General features: G+C 48.9%; 1 long non-coding RNA gene across 3 annotated transcripts in view; it reads left to right on the top strand.

Annotated features, from left to right (window-relative positions):
- The first annotated feature begins 4,846 nt into the window (after positions 1-4,846).
- The window catches only part of LOC132598244 (uncharacterized), a 79,215-nt gene continuing 62,954 nt past the window's right edge, over positions 4,847-21,107 (top strand). For 2 of the 3 annotated variants that reach the window (XR_009566251.1, XR_009566252.1), the window contains exons 1-2: positions 4,847-5,148; positions 8,470-8,541. This is a non-coding gene — a long non-coding RNA (uncharacterized lncRNA). The remainder of the gene's footprint in view (positions 5,149-8,469; positions 8,542-21,107) is intronic. The other variant, XR_009566250.1, reaches the window with a different exon arrangement.

Raw genomic sequence — 21,107 nt, 5'->3', positions numbered from 1 at the left:
TCTGTGCTCCAATTACTCAGCTAAAGATCTTTACAGTTTGCACTGCATAGTGATTCACATCTTACAAAGCTTGTTTGCCAGGGCGATTTCATTTCATTCATGTTAGAGGATCATGTTGCCTTCTCGAGAGGGTTGGTGAGAGAGTGAGTTGAAATAATATTTGCATGACAGAAGGACAGTTACTTTCCAATTTTCAGCAAGGAAACGGATTCAGATCAGGGAAAGAAGTGTAGGGCGGGGCCCAAAGTGTCTGTTCTCTGCCAGATACTGGTTGGAGGCTTTGCATATGAGTCCTCAGGTAACAGCCCTGAGTGTTGGGTGTTATTATTTTTTTTTTAATTTAATAATGAGAAAACTGAGGTTTACACAGTTTAAGCTATAGGTCAAAAGCTCTATGATAAGTTTATAGCAGAGCTGGGATTTAAACTTATGTTTTCAATCTATGTATGTGGTTTTGCTTAAATGATACTGATATATCAATACATTTTTTCGATACATCAATACCGAAAAAAAAAAAAAAATCACAAGTATTGCCCCAATCTAAGACAGGAACACCAATGATACATCAATACATTTGCTTAAATGATACTGATACATCAATACATTTTTTCGATACATCAATACCGAAAAAAAAAAATCACAAGTATTGCCCCAATCTAAGACAGGAACACCCAACCTGGACCCCCAATGGTCTTCCTTACTGTCACTATAATATTCTTACTTATTTCTCAATTTGTGTGTTATCTTTTCTAGACTGTTAGCTGCATGAGATTATATCAATTTTGCTCAATATCACATTACCAATATATAGCACTCTGCTTAAATATTTTTTTACATGAATTATAGTATTTTATTGCGCTCGCTTATTTACTACATTTTCTCATCCTACCGTTGCCCAAATCAAGGAACTGTTTTTTTTTTTGGGTTTTTTTTGTTTTTTTTTTTTTCTTTGGTACGCGGGCCTCTCACTGCTGTGGCCTCTCCCGTTGCGGAGCACAGGTTCCGGACGCGCAGGCTCAGCAGCCATGGCTCACGGTCCCAGCCGCTCCGCGGCACGTGGGATCTTCCTGGACCGGGTCACCAACCCGCGTCCCCTGCATCGGCAGGCGGACTCCCAACCACTGCGCCACCAGGGAAGCCCAGGAACTGTTTTTTATATAGTTTCATACTCCATGCACTAGACGTGGTAGTGTCTAATACAGAGCAGGAACAATAGTTACTTGTGAAAGTAATTAATCAGTGTATAGTGATGATTGCCTCTGTTACCTGGGCATATATGTCATATTTGTGTGGGAATGTTTTTGAAAGTCTTTTTATTTGTCCGCTAGCCTCAATGAGGACAGACATTTATTTTTCTTGCAACTCTACATGCAAGTTTAGGAAAGTATTTAACATATAGTTAACACATACTTCAACATATGGTTCAGTATATTCATCTGATTTACTACTTAAAGATTGAATTTGAAGTATGTACCTTCAGAGAGAAATAAATTGATAGATATTGATTGTCAAATGGCTGAATCTTATGTCACATTTAGTGGATCCTCTTGTAATTTAATATTTGTTCAACAACCACTTTTTACTTTCATTTTTTAAAAGTTTTTATTGGAGTTTATTTGATCTACAATCTTGTGTTAGTTTCAGGTGTACAGCAAAGTGAATCAGTTATACATATACATATATCCACTCTTTTTTAGATTCTTTTCCCATATAGGAAACCACTTTTTAAACTACTAACTCCAACCCAGTAATCAGACTGGGTGGTGGTTCTCCAATGGGGCTGGTTTGGCTCGGAGGAGAGCCATGCTGCAGGTCTGGAGACATTCCTAGTTGTCTGGTTGGTGCTACTGTCACGTAGTAGTTGGAGGCCAGGGGTGCCGCTCAAATCCTAGGGCAAAGAACAGCCCCACCCCCAAAAAAGAGAGGATTTCAGTCACATATTTCAGAGGTTAGGAGACCTGAAACTAGAGTTCAGGGGAACGCAGATGAATAAGGCACAGCTGTTGTCCCTAAAGGTCCCACAAGAAAAATAGAATTGGAACGAGTCCTTATACCAGGGTGCTTCCTCACAATAATAGAGTGTGTGAAACAGAATGGGATGTCGTTAGCTGGACTCATCAAAAACAGTTACACTGAAAGGGGGACAGCTTGGGTAAAGTCATATGAAAAACCCAGACTGGAATGTATAAATGTAGTAATTCTCAGAACTAGTAGGAACTAACTAGAAGGAAATTGAGGTTCCTTTTATTGGAAAATGAACTCAAGATGGACATAAAGACATCTTCCTATATCTATAAAAGATCTTCAGTGCTGAGACCAGCATATTGGACTTATCAATGCAAATTTTTGATTTAATGAATGACAAGCCAGTGAAGAAGAGATTTTTCTCTTTCTTCCTCCCTCCCTTCCTTCTTTCCTTCCTTCCTTCCTTCCTTCCTTCCTTCCTCTCTCTCTCTCTCTTTCTCTCTCTTTTTCCCTAAAACACAAAACCTCTGAGCTTAGCTGTGGCTCAGGTCTTCCTGCAAGGAGGGCTGCTCCTCTCTGTTCATCTGCATTTCTCCTCCTCAGATGTATTCCTTTGGGTAGTTTGCCAGTGATCACGGGATTGCCTCTCAGCTCTTAACCCACCCTCCTTTGCCCTGCCCTATGCTACTGCAGCTGGACCCTGTTAAAGTTTCTCCTCTGCAGCTGGTAGAGTGTTAACTTCATAAACAGAGGCTGGAGAAGTGACCCCAAAAAGGCTGGAGACTAAAGACGCTGTCCTCCTAGATCCAGGTCCTCCGCTCTGGGTGCTGTGCTCTTACTATTTATTATTATCCTTCAGTGTGGTGTGGAGACATTGATATCTATCTATATATGTCTATATCATATTTTTATATATATATATATATATATATATATATATATATATATATCTTTTGGTGTCCATACTTAAAAAAACTTTCTATAAGGCTTGTGCATCAATAAAAAGTTACAGCTCGGGACTTCCCTGGTGGCACAGTGGTTAAGAATCCGCCTGCCAGTTCAGGGGACACGGGTTCGAGCCCTGGTCCGGGAAGATCCCACATACCGCGGAGCAACTAAGCCCGTGCGCCACAACTAATGAGCCCACGTGCCACAACTATTGAAGCCCATGCTCTGCGACAAGAGAAGTCACCGCAATGAGAAGCCTGTGCACCACAATGAAGAGTAGCCCCTGCTCGCCACAACTAGAGAAAGTCCACGCGCAGCAACGAAGACACAACACAGCAACAAATAAAAATAAATTAAATAAATAAATTTTAAAAAAAAGTTACAGCTCACTATTATCCATGAAAAAAGAAAGACTGAAGAGAAAAGGCCAATCCCTCTCTCTCCTGTGTAAAGCCCCATCTCTGTTTCTACTTTCTAGTTGGAATCTCCTTTACTTCCTCTGGTAATTTGTATGATGAATGACTTCATGTTTTAGGTAGAATTTGCGTCAGACTTCCGGGGTTCCTCTCTTGATTCAAAACTAATTAGATCTATCACTTTGGGCAAATTTTATAATTTTTTCTATGTTAGTATTAACGATTGGGAATCTTGTAAATGATTATTGAAAGGGAAACACTTTGCATAGTGCTCCGGGATACAGTAGATAATATAGAAAAAGTGCTTTACAGAATGCCCAGCACATAGTACATTTTTTGTTTTTGTGTGTTTGTTCCTTTTTGTTTTTGTTAATGTAAGACCCTGCCTCCTAAGCATAGAGAGGTGGTCTTATCTGTGTAAACATCTGCGAGAACCCATCTCAACAGGGCTGCGACTTTTAAGGGTATAAGCACCACAAGAGATGTGCATGTTAGTAAGATAGCGGAGGAAGAGCCAGGACCAACGGTGGACTACAGTAGTAAAGACGGCTCACATTTACTGAGCACTGACCGTGGACCGAGCCCTGTGCTCAGTGGTTTTGCGAGTATCAATTCACTTAATTCTTACAGCACCTGTATCAGCCCAGGTGACAGGTAGTGCTTTCCCGTGCTGTGAACGAGGACGCTGAGGCATCCATCTCTTCCAAGATCTGTCCTAGTCACAGAGCTCAGAAGGAACATGGCGCTGAGTCTACATCTGTGTCTTCAGTGATTCTAGTGACGGCCCCTCTGATGGCCACGCTGTCTCTGAAAGCCACAAACAGGGAGCTTTTCTTTTCTTGGCGCAAGAAAGGAAAGCTATTAAAAGGGTGACGCTGAAGGGGCTTTGGCAACCCACTAGCCTAAATGCTTGCAAGCCCGGGGGCATGGTGCAGCCTGAGAGCCATGTCACTTGCATAAATCTGCACAGTTAAGTGAGTATTAGATCTGGAACTGGAACCCAGGTTCTATGTCCTTCTTCTCTGTCTCTCACATCCCTCCAATAACATAGTCCCTATTCTAATGTGCATTATTAATTTCCTATGTGGTTACCTTTTAAAAAATATCCATGTCTCCCCAGTCAACCATATATCCTTTCCATATGGAGTTTAAACTCTTGTAAATCAAATGAGAACATGACAGACAGGAACGAAGGAATGGTTGCTGGACTTCTTTTAAAGAATAAAATGGCTTCAATGAACAGGTATTTATGGGAAAACACTCAAATCTTTACAAATATCTTAATGCTGAAAACATATTTTAATTGGCTTAATTAATAAAGGGGAGGAACTTTAACAGAGCCTTGGGATTAATCATTCCTGAAAATGATGAACTCTTGGCTGGCATCTTTTGCAGGGGATGGATCGTGAACCCCTGCACGGCTGGAGCCCTGGCAGAGAGAAGCTTGGGCATCAGAACAGTGGCATCGCAGGAGCCTGCATCTTGGAGAGACATGAGGGATACGAGCGTGGGGACGAGAGAGTTAATGCCTCCCCGTGCGAGAGAGTTATATCACGCAGCACCAGTGCGAGGTCAGCAGTCTGGCTGGGGCTCGGACGTCGCTGCGTGTGCCAACAAGCACCCCGGGCAGCCCTTGAGAGGGTTCCAAATCCAGGTTTCATTCTGCAGCCTGGAGGATGCTTTGACAATCGCCTTGCGAAAGGAAACTAGAAGCTGCATCGGTGATTCCCAGACAAGCCACGGGTTAGATCACGGAACTCCCCCAGCTGGGAGCCCACTGATGCAGTGACAAAGGGAGCCCGGCTGAGATCCTGCTCAGGTGAGATGAGGCTTCCGGCTGTGGGGTCTTGTCTCTGCCGTTCGTACGAGCGAAAGTCAGTCTGCTGGGACTAGACGCTGCTATCAGGCAGGTTGTTTGCTGAATGCCTTTCGTGTTTTCTCTAATTCCTTTTTCAGAAGCGTGAGCTAGTCTGATGATGCACTTTGGTCAGAAAGCCACCTCTAAAACCGGGGAGCTTGTTTCCTAGAGAATCTAGCTGCTGGGGGATTCCAGAGCAGGCTCTCAGGAGGGTCCGCAGCAGACCAGAGTCGGATTAGCACGTCCCCAGCGGCGATTTCTCACTGCGCCCTCAGATTAATACTGGGATGGCGGCAATGGAATATACCAGGGGGTCTGGGGTGCTGGGTCCTAACTCAGAACCCATCCTGGGGTTACCAGGAAGCCACGTGATCTTGGGAAAAACATGATTAAATATTTGCTGAGACAGGTTTGAGTCCTTGGGGTCAGAATTGTGTCCGGTTTACCTTTGTGTGCTGAGCCCTGGACATGGGGTCTGGTGATCTGCGTGCCTAAAAGTTACCCAGCGACTCACAGTGCTTTAGAACAGAAAGCGTCACAACAAAATATGGGTGTAAACTTGGAAAGGCCATGACGTCTGCGTTATCATCTCAGGGAAGTCCTTTAGCCTTTCGGACCATTTGCAAAATCGTGTGTTGCGATGCTAACCCGAGTAGGGCTCGGAGCAGCTGTGAGGCGAGTGTGGGTGCTGAGTCAGTGCCATGGCCCAGGTGGCCTGTGCTTTGGGTGAAGTGAGATCCCAGTGACAGGTCTCAGGGACGGAGAGAAATGGGAGTGAACCTGGGGCTTTGGGGAACAGCCTGGGTGAAGCCCAGTTACGACGGCCAAATGGTCTGACCACCTTGAGCCATACCCACGCTGGGGTCAGTCTCCAAGATGTCCGATCCACTGGGTGGGGTCTGTCATCAGGAAGCCTTGTGGCAAACAGCGTTTGCAATCAAGCAAATACCTGTTTTCAATGGCCAGCAAATGCTTCCAAATGGCACCTCTAGCTGAACTCTTGAAAAGGCAGGGATGACTGCTGCTTTCCTGATTGACACCGTCATGTCTCCTCACTGCCTTCAGGGCTGTGACCCACCAGGCTGATCCTAGCCTCTGCGATCTCTGCGCTCGCCTGTGCGCTTCTGGTCGCGTTTCTGGACTCTCTGCTTCACGCTTCACGCAGCACCTGCTCAGGGCTCGTATTTTCCTGTTGTGTCCCTGATGCTCTCACCATCGCATGTCTGTTTCTGCTGGACCCTCAGCCTATAACACCCCATCCGGCAACCTGACCACTTGTATTCATTGTTTAAGACCAAGTTTGGTTGCAGTTTCTTCCATAAAGCTTTCTGGGGCTCACATAGGTGTTTCTCTTCCTGCCCTGAAAGCGTCCTATGTTGTTTCTATGCCAGAATTGCATTGGAATTACCTGCGTCCCCCGCCAGCCCCTGCTGTGGGTTCAGCATCCTGGTACCCCCAGAGTCTGGCACACAGTAGGGAGAACCTTGTCTGACCATATGTAGAAAGAAAGAGTGTCCACCTCTGGGAAAGACTTCGGAGCCTCCAAGTGTTTCATCGTCTTCCCCAGGAATGGAAACCAACAAAATATTCAGGGGAAAAGCAGGAACACAGTGTCTGGAAAACAGGACTGGGGGCATCCGGGGGGCTACGGCTCAGAAGGCTGAGCAGGGAACTTGACCAGGTCCAGGGCACTGAAAGCCTCCCTCTGGGTTCCATGGCTGCCGGCCTGGGTCTGCCCTGGACTGGAAAGGGGACACTGAAGCACTGAGCTAAAGACCGAAGCCAGGAAAGAAGAGTAGGGAGGGCAGTGATGGCCAAGCCTCCAGTGGAAATAAGCTGCATTGTTTCAAGTATTCATTCCCCGCATTGCTTTGCTCTCATGTGACAGTGCATTGCAGCTGTGACGTGGGAAATATGCAGAGAGAGGTCTGTGAGACTCTAACTTTGTCCCCGAATCAAAGTCCGAGGCCCTCTGGTTTGGAAGGTGAGGTGGCCACCCCTGCCCTTCAGGCCAGGGGTGCACAGGCAGCCCTGCCCCCATTAGCCATGCACAGGAGGAAAGGCACCTGAGCGGGTGCCCTCGTCCCCCGGCGCCACCCAGGTGGACTTTGCCGCACTTGGTACAGGGTTCACTAGGAAGGCAATTAGAACACGCAGGTGGCAGGTGGTGTCTAAGAGTCAGAATCTGCCTCGTGACAAATACGTCTCAGACTGGTGTAGACGTGAAGGGACATTTACTGGGCCAGGTAGCCAGGAGGGTCAAAATATGATTTTGCTTCTGTTCCCAGCTGAGTCCAGGGGTTCAATGAAGTCAACAGAAATCTATGGGTATTTATGTGCATTTCGTTCTATTTTTCCTGTCTCTCAGGTCTGCTTTATTTATTTATTTTTAGTTGATTTTATTCACAAGCAAACACTTCCTGTAGGGCAGGGAGGATGGTACCTCTGACAGTTCTAATTAGTAAACTCAATAATAAAAGACAACCTCTTTCTCCAGAGTTCAAGAAAAATCCCAGTGTCCTTTGTTTGGCCTCATTTGGCTCCCAATCCCATTCCTAAACGCAGCCCTAGGGGCAAGGGGATGCAGTGCTTTTTTTGTGTGTGGCCTCTCCTGTTGCGGAGCACAGGCTCCAGACGCGCAGGCTCAGCGGCCATGGCTCACGGGCCCAGCCGCTCCGCGGCACGTGGGATCTTCCCGGACCGGGGCACGAACCCGTGTCCCCTGCATCGGCAGGCGGACTCTCAGCCACTGCGCCACCAGAGAAGCCCAGGGGATGCAGTGTTTTGAGGGGCCATTCCTGGGTCTGGTTTCTCACCAACCCTCACACCAAGCAGCACTCACAGATCATCCTACAGCCACATGGATTCCAAGCTCGCAGTCGCCGGCTCTCAGGGCAAGCAGGGAATTTAGCAGCTCCCTGGTGAGCTGGCTTCATTTTAGGTTTATTAAATTTCGGGGGGGAGGAGGGGATGTGAAAATATTATACTTATTGATTACAACTTAGAGAATAAAGGAAAAGGAAAGATGAAAATAAGAACCTTTCATGATCCTCCAATGTATATAGATAATACCTCTCATTATTCATTATTTTCCTCAAATAATTGAAAAGTTTTCTACATAATTTGAAACATTTTCTATTTTGCAGTCCTGACTTTCATAGTGATCATTTTCCTTGATCGTTTCAATTTTCCTTATAATATACTTTAATGGCAGCATGACCTTCCCAGAAATAAACATACACGTTCATCTAAACTCTTTCAGCATTTTCCTTCCTTTTGTAGGTGAGGAAATTGAAGCCCAGAGAAGGAAAACAATTTTCCAAGATTGGCAGCAGCACGAAGACGTGATTTCAGGTGCTTTGATCCTAGTTATCTAACCTCTTACTTACCTAAGGTCTTTATCTTCACGTATCTGCAAGAGATGCTGAAGGGTTTAGATTTTTTTTTTTTGGTGACAAGAACTGATGGATAACCATCAATATTAAAGAGAGGTGCTTGAGAGCTGAGTAAAGTTCCTGTCCATCAGTAGACGCTGCCTGAAGCTCTAAGGAAGAGCCTAGATGTCCTTCAAGGTCCTGCCCGGCATGGTGGGTGGGAGGTCGTTTCTAAAGGGGGCAGCAAAACGAAGTTGTCGAAGTTTTGTAAAGGTGGAGAATATTCTGAAAACACATGTTCTTTTTCACAAGACAGTGTGTGGGGATGAAAGTTACGAATGTTGTCTCTGACTCCCTGTTTTCATTCACTGAACAAATATTTATTGTGCACCTGCTCTGTGCCAGGCACCAGTCTAAGTACTGAGGACAAGCTGTGAAAAGACAAGGGCTGTGCTCTCAGGGAGCTCCTACACTATGCAGGGGAGGTGGGACAGAAGGTTAGACAACTAAGTTGTCAAGATAGGCTACTTAGGATGTAAGCACTGGGTTGAGCCGGGAGTGAGATGAAACATCTGGAGCCGGAGCAACCCCAGCGAGGGGAGAGTCAGTGCAAAGGTCCTGGGGTAGACCCTGCAGCTTGTGTGAGGAGCAGAAGAGGCCAGCCAGCGTGGCTGAGGCAGAGGAAGGAGGGGGCTGTGGTCTAGGCAGACGCAGGGCCAAGTAAGGAATCTGCATTTTATGAAAAGTGTGCAGGGGAGCTGCTGGGAAGCTTTAGAACTGGATTGTGACAAGATGCTCCGCTTGGTGTTGTGAAAGATCACCCTGGCTTCTGGGGAAGGATGAATTTGGGAGACAGGAATGGCAGGAGGGAGACGGGTTGGAAGGTTATTGAGAAGGACCTGCAGGAAATGGCGGGCCCTGGTTTCAGGGGAGAAGTGGCTGGGTGATGGCCTTTGGAGGCCACAGGACTCCTGCTGGTTGGATGGGGATGGGGGTGGTGAGTGGTGGTGTGTTTAGGGAAAGGGAAGAATGAAAGATCATCACTACAGCTTGACCGCACCAAGACTCGACACCTTGTCTCTTCCCCCAGTTTGCTGCTTTATCCAGAGGGAAAGGTGGGAAAGTGGGAGAAATTCATAAGCAAATACTCCAACACTCATTCAGACGTTCTGTCATCTCGTGGAGTGGGGATGTCTGCCTTTTCACACAGGAGGGACGGGTCTCAGGGCTCCTCGTGGTGGGGTATCCCTGTGGAGGAAGGCTCAGGAGAGGTCTCACAGGCTCTGGACCGTGTGTGGTCCCTGCGTGCAGTGGGGTGGAGTCTGTGCTCCCTGGAGAGTTGCAGCCCCTGCCCTTCCTCCGCAGAGCGACACGCGGCTGGGTCTTGTCTTTGTGGAGCCCCTGCCCCTCCTGTTCTAAATGGTCTTAGGCTGGAGGCTGCCGTCATCCTTCCTGATCCTCAGACCTTGGTTCCCCTGAAACAAGCAGCTAAATGCAACCGTGAGGGGCTCGGTGAGGAAAGGCAACCGAGGTGATGTCTTATAAATAAGAGCTTCCGTCCCAGTTAAGCAGCCAGCGAGAGTCATCTTTGTGTAGCATCAGGCCCGAGAGCTGACCTTCTCAGGAGTTGTGCCCGGCCGGGGCTGGCTTGCAAGGGGGCCCCGGGGCCCAGGCCGTGTGCTGGAAGCCAGGTGAAGTCTGGGGAGCTCTAAAATGACACCACTGAGGGGGGCAGGCTTTGTCCTGAGTTCCTGCCGCCTCTCCCCACCCGCCATCCACTGGCCTTCCTTCCCAGAGCCGGTGGCCGGCAGGAGGCACCAGGGAGAGGCCCTGCTGAGGCTTCTGCTTCTCAGAATCAAGGCTCCTTTGTGCGGACATGAAAACCCCCAGGGCCTGGCTCTGCCTTTCAAGCCTCATTTTTGCCATTCTCTGTCTCAAAATTCTTACCGTAATAATAGAAAATTTTATGCAGTCCTGCACACATGCACGTACACACGCCAAATCTCTCCCTTGGGCTGTTTTCACGCAGCTCTGCCTGCTTAGATGCAGTGTCCCTTATCACCCTACTAGTTCATGGCTATTCATGCCCTGACACGTGAAGCATCACTACTCCTCCCACGAAGGCTTTTCTCTGGTCCTGACCCAGACTGGGCTGGACATGCTTCCTCGGTGTCACCGCAGCCGCCAGACCCACCTGGGACAAGGCTTTCTGCACACTCATCTGAACTGCTGCGCCCTCTCCTTCCTCGGTGTCACCGCAGCCGCCAGACCCACCTGGGACAAGGCTTTCTGCACACTCATCTGAACTGCTGCACTCTCTCCCCTAACGTGTCTGTGCCTCGCCTTCTTGGCAGTAGCCTCCCCAGAATAGAGGGGTTAGAGCAGTTAGTGAGCATCAGTGGAGTCCATGCTGAGACAGTGTGGGCACCGGGAAGGGACCACAGAGGCTGCATCTCTCAGATCTGGTCCAGGGTGGTGAGGTGCGGAAGGCTGGCTTCCATTCCACGCCTTCTCTTACACGATTTTCATAGTTTTATAGAAAAAAGTGATTTAATGGCTAAAACCAGAGAGATGTCAGGCATCTGAGATGGTAAGGAAATGAGTCAGTGTGGAAATGTGAGTTCCCCCAGAAAGCCGAACATTTTTAAAGCCTTGACCATTTTGTATAGAAATCCTTTAACATTAACGATACAACTTTCTTTCTTCTTAAGAGCAAACATCGTACATTGTGATGTAGTACAGTGCTATTTTCAGGGTTCTGCAGGGAGGTTTTCTGCTATTTTGAACAAGCTTAAGCTGCTGTATCTCTTGAGTTTTCAAGTTGGTTCCTCATGTTTCTCAATGTTGCATCTTTTTTTTTCCCCCTGTCAACTGTCACTTCTTATTTCTTCCACTATTGGTACATTTCCTTATAATAATAGCAGTGGTTCTCCATGTGCACATTTTTCTTCTAATCTGGAGAGAACTAGGGATATGAATAAGGGAGCTGGTTAAAGATAAACTTTTATATATTTATGTATATAAATATATGGAACAAGCTGGATTCCAGTGAGGACTCAGAGCTGTCTGGAGAGAACTAAAGACAGGGCATTTATAACAGAGCTTTGCAACTTCTCAGTCAATCGATGCAAAGAGGTTTTGTCTGCTTCTTTTGTGGCCATCCGTTGGCCATTGTACTAATAGGTGAGATCACTCAAAGTCTAACTTCCAACTCTTGGAAGTATTTCAGCTGCGACATGAATATTCCACTCTGTAACATGGTGTAGAATGTCCAGATTCAATTTAATGGTTCAAATACTTGATTGATCTGCTAACAGGCATTAAGCCCCTCGATGGGCTTAATGACAGTGTGTGGGTCACCAAAGGGAACCCAGGAAGGGCAGGGGGTTCACGGCCCCCCATCTTAGACAAAGCCTTGTTTCCCTTGACAGAGAATCCATCCAGGCTTTTTGCTGGAACTTTGCTGGATAGTTCAACACTTTCTGCAAAAGCAGACCTACTTTCTATTTTCCTAAGTTCAATTTAAATATATGACGTAAGGCACTCTCTGAAGAGGCCGATCAGTTGCTGACCTATTTGTATGATATTTTAGGTATAAAATATCCAGGGTCATCCACGCAAACAGCAGAGTGTGAGCAAGATGCTCTTCGACACCCTGTAGCTAGGAGATTTTTTTGTTGTTTTTTGGCATAACATAACATTTATAAAATGAATGTTTGGATGCCCTTGAATCTCTCAACGCTTTACTGAGTTTAAGACTCTGCAGCCCTCAGTGTGTGAATTAGGTGTGTGGACTCTTCCTGTGACAGGAGACGAAGGTGAGGGCTCCTGTCACCTTGGACCTGAGCATAGAAAAGTAGTCCCTGGGAAGCTCACTCTCACCAGCTCAGAGATGACAAACGCAAGTAGCCACGCAGGCGAGGCCACCAGCACAAAGGGGTGAAGTGGGCCAGGTACGGTTGCAGCAGGGATCACCTGCCCCACCCGAGGTCAACTGGTCTAGAGTTGCAGGGAAGCCAGAGATCGGACCTGAACTTGGAGACTCCTGGCTTTTAGAGCCCCATGTACCTAACCATGTCCGTGGGTGGGAGGTGGTTGGAGGGTCCCAAATTTATCACATCTGCTTGGTACCATCGACAGAGCAGAGAACTCTCCCACTGGGAGACCCAGTCCCCAGATTCAGACCCAGAACTGTTTTCTGAGGTTGGCTTAGTGTTTAGAAATAAATAAATACAATCAGTTTGGATGCAAGTGTCTTTGAGAGGTGTTTCATCTCCAGTTTTCCTCAGGCCTCACCACTCCCTGCTGTCTTACAGCAGCTCCCATGTGCACATTTGTGCTTCCTCTCTGCCCCTTACAGGCATCTGCATTTTTAGCTGTGTATACGAATAGATGCACGTTTTAATCCCTTGTCTGTTCAGGCTTGACAACCTCACTGCAGATCTAGGGCAGAACCAAAAAACGCAGAACCAAAAAATGTTATAAATGATGTCCTGTGGGCCGGAAGAGTGCGGCCTTGGCTGGGGGTGTGGGCTGGCTTCCCTGCCACTGGAACTTTCTAATTCTGGTCTGTAACCAGTTAATTGTGACATTAGAAACAAAATACCCCGAGCATCGATTACAGCGCCTGCTGGATACATAATAATAACTCAATATATGGAAACTAATTATTGTTGCCATGAGTATTTTATGATGAATATTTTTATTAGAGTAACCTATATCCGTGGATCCAAATACATAAATAGCTTTGGAATCACCCAACGCAGAATGCTTATATTCATAAACTTACACAGCCCCTCTGCAGAGGGTTTCTTATAGACAAACACAATAGAGGTGGAATTCTAAAGCCCCAATTAAGTGGAAAAGGTCGCTTTTGTGGTAACAATAGGGCAGAGCTAAGCAACAAAAAAAAAGCTACTTAGTTTGGCAACCTTTGTTCCGAAGAATCTTCTGAAAAAGCCCCCCTCCGAACCTCCTGAATGGGGCCTGATCCCATCTTCCTAATCCCCTGGCCGTCTCACATAGGGTTAATTGAATGCTGGGGAGGGGTGGGTCCCCTTTTGTGACAGGAGCTGGTCACAAAACAAAAGCCAATTGCTAGGTTCCAAAAGGTTTCTCCCTCACACTCTGTGCTAAAATAAGAGCTGCAATTCCTCTTCCTTCTCGGCCGGGAGGGGCGCAGAGAAAGTTAAATCTTTCGAACACGCAGAATTTTCTGGAAAAGGTGAAAGTTCCGTTTCAAGTTCCAAATTGAATGCAGCCTCCCAGCCCGATGCTTTGACCCGTCTTTGTCCCGGTGCCGCAGACGCACCGGTGTCTGCGGCGGCAGCGTGGGCCGGGAGGGCCCGGGCTCCCACGCCGGCCCCTCCCCCAAACACCAGGCTGCACATGGTAATTAAACCTCTGGGGCCTGGAGATGTTGGACTCCGGTTTGGAGAAATACTACACAGAAGAGCCGACCGGCAGCCCCTCCTTCTCGCCTGTGGGAATTTTCTTTAGTTACACATGGCTTCCCAGGTAAACAAGCTTGAAAAAAAAAAAGAAAAAGTCACTGGCGGGAATTAAATTAGCACCTTAGTGTTGCTTGTAATGAACCAGTCTGCTTAATGAGATGATCATGAAATCATGTTGAAAAACATAAAATCCTAGCAAAAACTGGAGGGTTTGCCTTGCTTTCCTAGGTCCTTTGTGGAACGCCTTTATTGAATATGATGTTTTCTTAAACATCCAATGTGCTTTTTTTCCAAGAGACAAATTGGAATTGTGAAAGATCGGGTGTTTATTACCTAACAATTGTGCTACAGGGCTGCCCCATGTCCTCGTTTCTCTGAGCTTCCTTTCTGTAAACTCTGCACAATTTTACCCATCTGGGAGTTTAGTCTGGGGATGATGTGAAGTCGTTGTAAGGCCGAGTTTTGAACATTTAGGAGGCGGGTGGCACTGCACTAGTTCACCTGGTCTGGAACATGGTCTTCTGCACATATAGGCAGTGAAACGTCGGCACGTGGGGTGGAGTAACTCATCCAAGACCACGGACGGCACGTGATGGGGCCCAGGCTCAAGGGGAGCTCTGCTGACTCCAAAGCTCGGGCTTTTATCAAGACCCGACACCCCCGGACTCTGTGCACACGTTGTGCAGGAAATGTCCATGGGGTCCCCTGTGTCAATGCCCTCCTCTCCTTCCCTCAGGAGGAAAGGGAACGTCTTGCCCGGCCTGTGGTTTGAGGTCTACCAGGGATCAGTGGACCGTTGCCCCAGGAATCCCGGAGTCTACAATTCACAAACAGGAACTATATGTCTGGAATAATCACGGGGCATGGCTGCTGGTCTGGGAAAGAAGGAAAGGCCGATGTGTCACGAGGACATATTCAAACACGCGCCTGGGCTGCCCACACCGGCTGCTCTTGGGAGCCCTGTGTGTGTCCGGGGACCCCACCCCCTTGGTCTTTGACGGGGGGATCCAGCGATCCCCGGTATTCCTTTGAAGGGTGGGCATGCGCACGCTGGCCTGACATCTGCCCTTCCAGGCACCAGGGACACAGAGGGGAGAAGGTGGGTGTCTCTAGCATTTCCCTTTGCCTGGATCCCCACCGTTCCTCCAACAAAGAGAGCATTACCTGCAGGCGGTGAGGGCAGCAGGGCAGGAGACCTGACTCCTATCTGGCTCTTCCCGACAACTGACCAAAGCAGGCTGCTGAGCTGGGCTTCAGTTCCTCAGTCCCCTTGAAGTCCATCTCCGGTTTGACAAACCCAACAGATATCTGTCCGAACGATCATGATAAGATTAATAAATAAACGCAGAGCTGGGAAGATCCAACAGGAGGACCGTGCAGCTGAGAAGTTTGCTGCTGACCTGAGTCCCCAGGTAGTCGGAGGACATTCACCATTGTTAGGCTGCAGTGACTGGTCCCCTTGGTTGTCTGGCCGTCACCAACACCCTCATCCTGTCCTCAGTGTCCTGAGGATGGAAGTGGGGAGGGAGACAGGGCCGTTCCATGGGGAGGGCTTCTTGGTGAGAAAGAGGATGATTCAGGGGAAGCGGGGGGACTTGATCTTCCTTTCCCTCCGCACTCAAAGCACTTCTGGGCAGACTGCACGTCAGGGGATGAAGGGAGCTGTTCGGAGAGAGAGGCGGGGTTGGAGAAGAGCAGCCAGCTCGACGCCAGGTTCTCGGCCTTTGGTACCAGGAGTCCCAGTAACGGTGGTGGTGTTGGTAGTGGTCAGAATAGTAGGAATAGATGTGGCAGCTAATGGTCTGGAATGCTTACTGTACTTCCCAGATGCTCTTTATTTATGAGGATTTTCTAATTTCCACAAGAACCTTAGAGGTAATAGGTCTTTCATTTTCCCTATTAACACAAGAGGGGTGTGACATTTACAGGGATGAGAAACTTAGCCCAGGCACAACAGCCCGGCCAGCAGATGGACCAGCTCCGGTAGATCTGAGTGTCCGCCGCTCCCCAGCAGTCTTGACACAATGGTTTCCTTCCTCTGTGCTTACTTTCTAGGAAGCAGAGGTCTTGGGGAAGAAGCAAACTGGGTGCCTGTGTGTGAGGCCGAGAGTGCTGTGAATTCTAGTGAGTTTCTTGTGATTGCTTCCCAGACCCTCTAGAAAGATTGCTTTCATCCCTGGTTTGGAGGCCACGTGCTCGGCGCTGACGGCCTTTCAACTCAAACCCAGGTCCAGCGAAGGCCCCCAGTTCCATCTGAAATGAGCGCGCAGCCGGGGCAGGGAACTTGGCTGGCGCTCTCCCTAGTGGCGGTAAGCAGAACCGCCCTGCTCCCCCTCTGCTCTTGGCTTCTTGACTTGACCTCTCCATAGACCGAAAGCTTCTTGAAGGCAAGGCGTCTCCACCCACTTACCATTCACAGAATTCTGCTAGAAGATGGGGGCACATGGCATTGAATAAGGCACAGTGACTTTCTGTCAGCATTTTTCATCAAGGGGACAGAGAACATGCCCCCAGGACTGAAACACAGACATCTGAGAACTGTTACGGGAGCAGAGAAAGGAAGGCCTCACTCTGCGCGGGAGAATTGGTCAGGAAAGGCTCCAAAGCGGGAGCAGCATTGGGTCTTGACCTAACGACGGAGCTGGCTTCAGCATGCAGGTTCCCGGGCCGCTGGAGTGGTGAAGCCACCCAGAGCTAAAGAAACCCCAGGGGGGGTGGAGCTGGCCTCAGGCAGTGGCAGAGGGGACGGTAAGAAGAGGGCAAGTGACTTTTCCATCTGATGCATGCCCTTTAGCACCTCCAGTTTTGAAAATTGTCTCTAAGATACTAAGCAATGCCTGGATACTTAACAGAAGTCAAGAGTTTTAAAGTGTTCAAAGAAAAAAAAAGAAAACACAAACAAAAAATGAAACGGGAGTAAGACCCACAGAGATGAACACTAACGTTTTTTTCTGAAAGCTCCAACCCATTATTTGCCTTGTTAATGATCCCTAATGAAGACAGCGGCCAATAGTCAAATAACTGAGTCGTAAAACTGAAAACCAAAGGCCAATACAGGTGTAGTTCACTGACTAAGGTGATCACGTAAGAGATTCACGCCAAGTACACGTTCCTCAGCGTGCACGCAGTAAGCTTTTCTTATTCAGATCGTGTGTACAGGCTCCCTGCAGAGCTGGGCACAGAGAGTCAGCACGGTTACGACAGGCTGAGCTTACAACACTGCAAAAGGGATGCCCATTCACGCCTATGGAACCTGAATACTCCTGTTGCGTTTACTGTGTGGCTTTTGTGTGAAACCCCTTATCTTTTCACTTGGACGCCTCCTGGAAGGTGTGCACCTCAGCCAGTGTGGCCCGGCTCCGGCAGCAAGAGCTGTGGACCACCGCCCGCCGCCTGGACGGATCCTCTGCTGGTGAGCATGTGAGATCCTCACGGAGTGCCTTTTGTGCCCCGAAGGTGTCACAAGGCAAAGTGGCAGGGGCTGGGGCAGACCCGGAGCTGTGGACAGCTCCTGAACCCCAGCCTCAGGCCTTGCACTCGTGAAACCTCAGCTCAGAAGCTGGGGTGGCGTTCCATGTGATCTTGCCCCTAGTGCCCCAGGTGGGTCCATATGGTGATCCCCCCAGGCCCCCATGGCCGTCAGCCCCCTCCCGCTTCCCTTCCCTGCGGACAGGCAGGAATTCGTCAACAGCTTTGCCATGACAGTGAACTTCACTAGGAGTTCCAGGACCAATTTTTGTCCTTATTTGGGAACTTGGTTGTCCTGCCATCTTGGGTACTGAGGATTTTGCCCCCTGAATGGTCCGGCTCACAGGAAAGCCTGCTGCCACGAAAAGACACTTGCACAAGAAAGTTGTATCCCTTCCACTGGCAGGGCAGGGTGCTAAAACCATCCCTCCCATGGGCCAGCTCCGCTGTACACCGTCTGCAGGGCCAATGGCCCCTGAGTAGAACCCTGGAGAGTACCCACCGCTTGATTGCTGTGAGACTGCTCCTTTCCTTTTGCAAGAAAAGCCTGCTCCCCAGCGTGGGGCAAGGCAAGCTGGCTCCCCAGCCCTAACTGGAGGGCTGGCACTGACGCAGGCTACTGGTCTGCATGGTCTTCAGCCAGGCGGGAGCCGCAGGGTGTCCTCGAGAGAGCTGTGCACACAGCCAGGGACATCCCAGCCATCTCCTGCAGCGCCAACAGGCTTGAGAAAAGGAGGAGGCTAAGTAAGCTTCCTCTGGTCGGTATGCAGGGAAGACGGTCTACCCAAATCTTAGCCAAGTCAGAGCTCAAGAGAGCATGTCTCCCCCCGCTAACCACATCCTCCCAGGCTTCTGTATGGCATGGCCCGGTTCCAGGCCTGCAGTCCAATACTGGTAATTTCATAGCATGGTTGCTAGTTGGCCAGCCTCCTCTTCAAGGAGCAAAGAGACCCTTCAGGGAGAGCTCGTGTCCTTTCTTATTTGCGTGCACTCCAAGATGACTGGATGAATTCAAGGATGCCTGTGCTCAAAGGAACATACTTTTCCAATCCTGTACCAATTCCCCTTATTTACTCTCTACCCCTTCTGGCTTGAGGTAACCTCTTCTCACCCAGCCCTACCACGATTGAAAACAACAACAATGACATCAAAGTCCCTGGATATCAGACTTTTACTCTTTAGTGTAAATTAGTTTGAGATGCCGTGTTCTGTCTGAGAGAACTTACAATTTCCTGCTAATTTCTGATTGTTTATATACAATCAGTGCTCTCCTGCTCAGAGCCTCTGCACTTGGTATTTCTTCTATGGGAAATGCTCTTCCCCCTAGATTTCTACCTGGTCTCTCCCTCACCTCCTCTGGGCCTCCTGGGCACCTTGTTTAAAACACTAACCCATGCCTTCCTCAATACACACTCCACCCCAGTTCCCCCTTAGTTTTTACCTGCAGCCCTTGCCTGATTTACAATATACTTTGCTCTTTATTTGGTTATAGTCTGTTTCCCCTTTTAGACTGTAAGCTCCCTGAGGGCAGGCACGCTTGTTTGTTTTACCTGCCGCTAAATCCCCAGTGCCTAGACGTATGTGGTGTCCTAAGTAGCAAGTTAACTGTCTATTGAATGAATCAATGAGTAAACCACGGATCAAACGCTCCAGCAGGGAATTTATCTTACTGATGACACGAGGACTGTAGTCACAGAGCCCTGTGCAGGGCACAATTGCTGCCTGGCCCCAGGGGTGGGCAGACTGGTTCCTGGAAGACCATCTCTTCCTGGGCCTCAGGAGTGGGTGTGAGGTAGCACCCACGTGGTGCACAGACTGGCTCTCCGGGCCCTGCTGGAGGCACAGGATGCCAGGAGGATGGTGTGGTCTGGAGGTGGGATGAACACGGCTTCCCCTCCCACATCTGGTGGATGGGTTTCATCTGGCAAGTGTCTTAGCTTTTTTTTTTTTTTTTCTCTTAGCTTTTTGAAGTTTGGATTTTCCCTTCTGAAAAATTCAAACAGGGAACCCTATCTTGCTGGGTTTCGGTAGATGCTCAGTAAATGGTCATGGCGTGGCTGGTAGGAAATTAGAACCATGTATGCCCCTCCTGGCACAGAGTAGGCACCTCTGACCGGCAGGCGCTATGGTGTGCAGGGGAGCAGAGTCCTGGCCTCCAACAGACACAACCACCAGGCTTGGAATTGCCCAGGAGCTGCCACCGGTGCTGCCTCCCCCTGCTGTTCCCCAGGCCGCAGGACGGAAGGCAGCACACTCTGTGCACAGGGCAACCTCGACGCTGACGGGCACCTTGTGCTCGACCTCCTCACCTCCGCTTCCCCACCAGGAAAATGAAGGCATTGTCAGGACCTGGAGGGGAGGTGTTCTGATGATTAATCGGGACTCCTGCAAGTTGCCTTTGGGGTCACAGATCCTGAGCACTGTTCCGGAGTCTCAGTGGACACTGGTTTTAAGGCAGTCGGAGCCTCAGCTTGTGTTTCGCCTCCGTCTGTCAGAGACCTGACGCAGCTCTCACCATCTCCCCCTCCCCTGTCTCGGGCCATCACCACATGCTGTTATGGCTCCCGTCCAGGGACCACACACCAGGGATGGGAGGACCACCACCCATTGGCCGAGGAAGTCCCTTCAGGTGTGAGGTAAATATTCAGTTACTTAAGGCTCATACGTGATGAGATGAACTTAACTTCATGTCATCTCTTCGAGATATTATTTTTTTTTTTTTAAGAAAAGGAGAAAGCACTGCTTTGATCTTAAATTAGACAAATGTCCTTTGGATGAGCCCACCATGGGGTTGATCAAGAACAGGGACCACTGGGGACTTGGCAGGGCTCTGGCCTCTGGGGCGGGCACACACCAGGCCAGGTGGCCCCTCCTGCTGGGGCAGTTCCCTCTGTCACCAGGCTGGGAAGGGGCGGTGTGAGCAGACACTGGGGGCCTCACAGGGGGAGGCTTCACTCTGATTTGTTCACGGCTTCCGGGGAGGGGCTTCATTTCAGCAGACCCTGCGCCCACCGCCCCTCCCCCCGGGCCCCCCATCTGAGTGGTCTGGGATCAGATGTGTACAGTTAGGGAAACAGTGGAGCCAGAACCTTTCCACTGTAAATCCCGCCCATATGCTCCAGGGCTGCCTGCAGGATATGCAGAGCCTCTTCTCAAATGTCCAAATCCCCTCTGTCGGGTTCCACAGAACAGATGTTACCCCGGCTCCTATGACATTCATTTATGAACTTCACATATGCTGAGTTATGGACCCCGCGCTGTTGCATGTGCTTTGCTGTACGTTCCAAAAGCACATTTGTGTGGTTTTGCAGAAACTTTGCACTGCTCTGGCTCTCTACGAAATTTTGAGGTCTGTTCTCATCAGCATTCTAGCCTTGCCCTAGAACATCGCAGGTGGAAGAGGAACCCTAGCCACCCCCCATCCGTCCTGCTAGAGGTGGTGAGAGACTTACAGAGAGGAGGTGTCTCCCCAATTTGCCAGGTTCAGGGACCAGCTCAGGACTCAAGCCTCTGCTCCTGACTTCTCAGCAGTCTGGGCTCTTTATGTCTCAAAATCTACCTTCATAACGCCAGAGCTTTCACAATGTATTTCAAAACAAATGGTTCGATAATTTTAATTCTTTTT

This window comes from Globicephala melas, chromosome 12 (genome assembly GCF_963455315.2).
Source record: "Globicephala melas chromosome 12, mGloMel1.2, whole genome shotgun sequence".
NCBI classification, from domain to species: Eukaryota; Metazoa; Chordata; class Mammalia; order Artiodactyla; family Delphinidae; genus Globicephala; species Globicephala melas.
The sequence above is the reverse complement of the archived record's forward strand: the minus strand, read 5'-3'. Positions and strand labels throughout refer to the sequence as shown.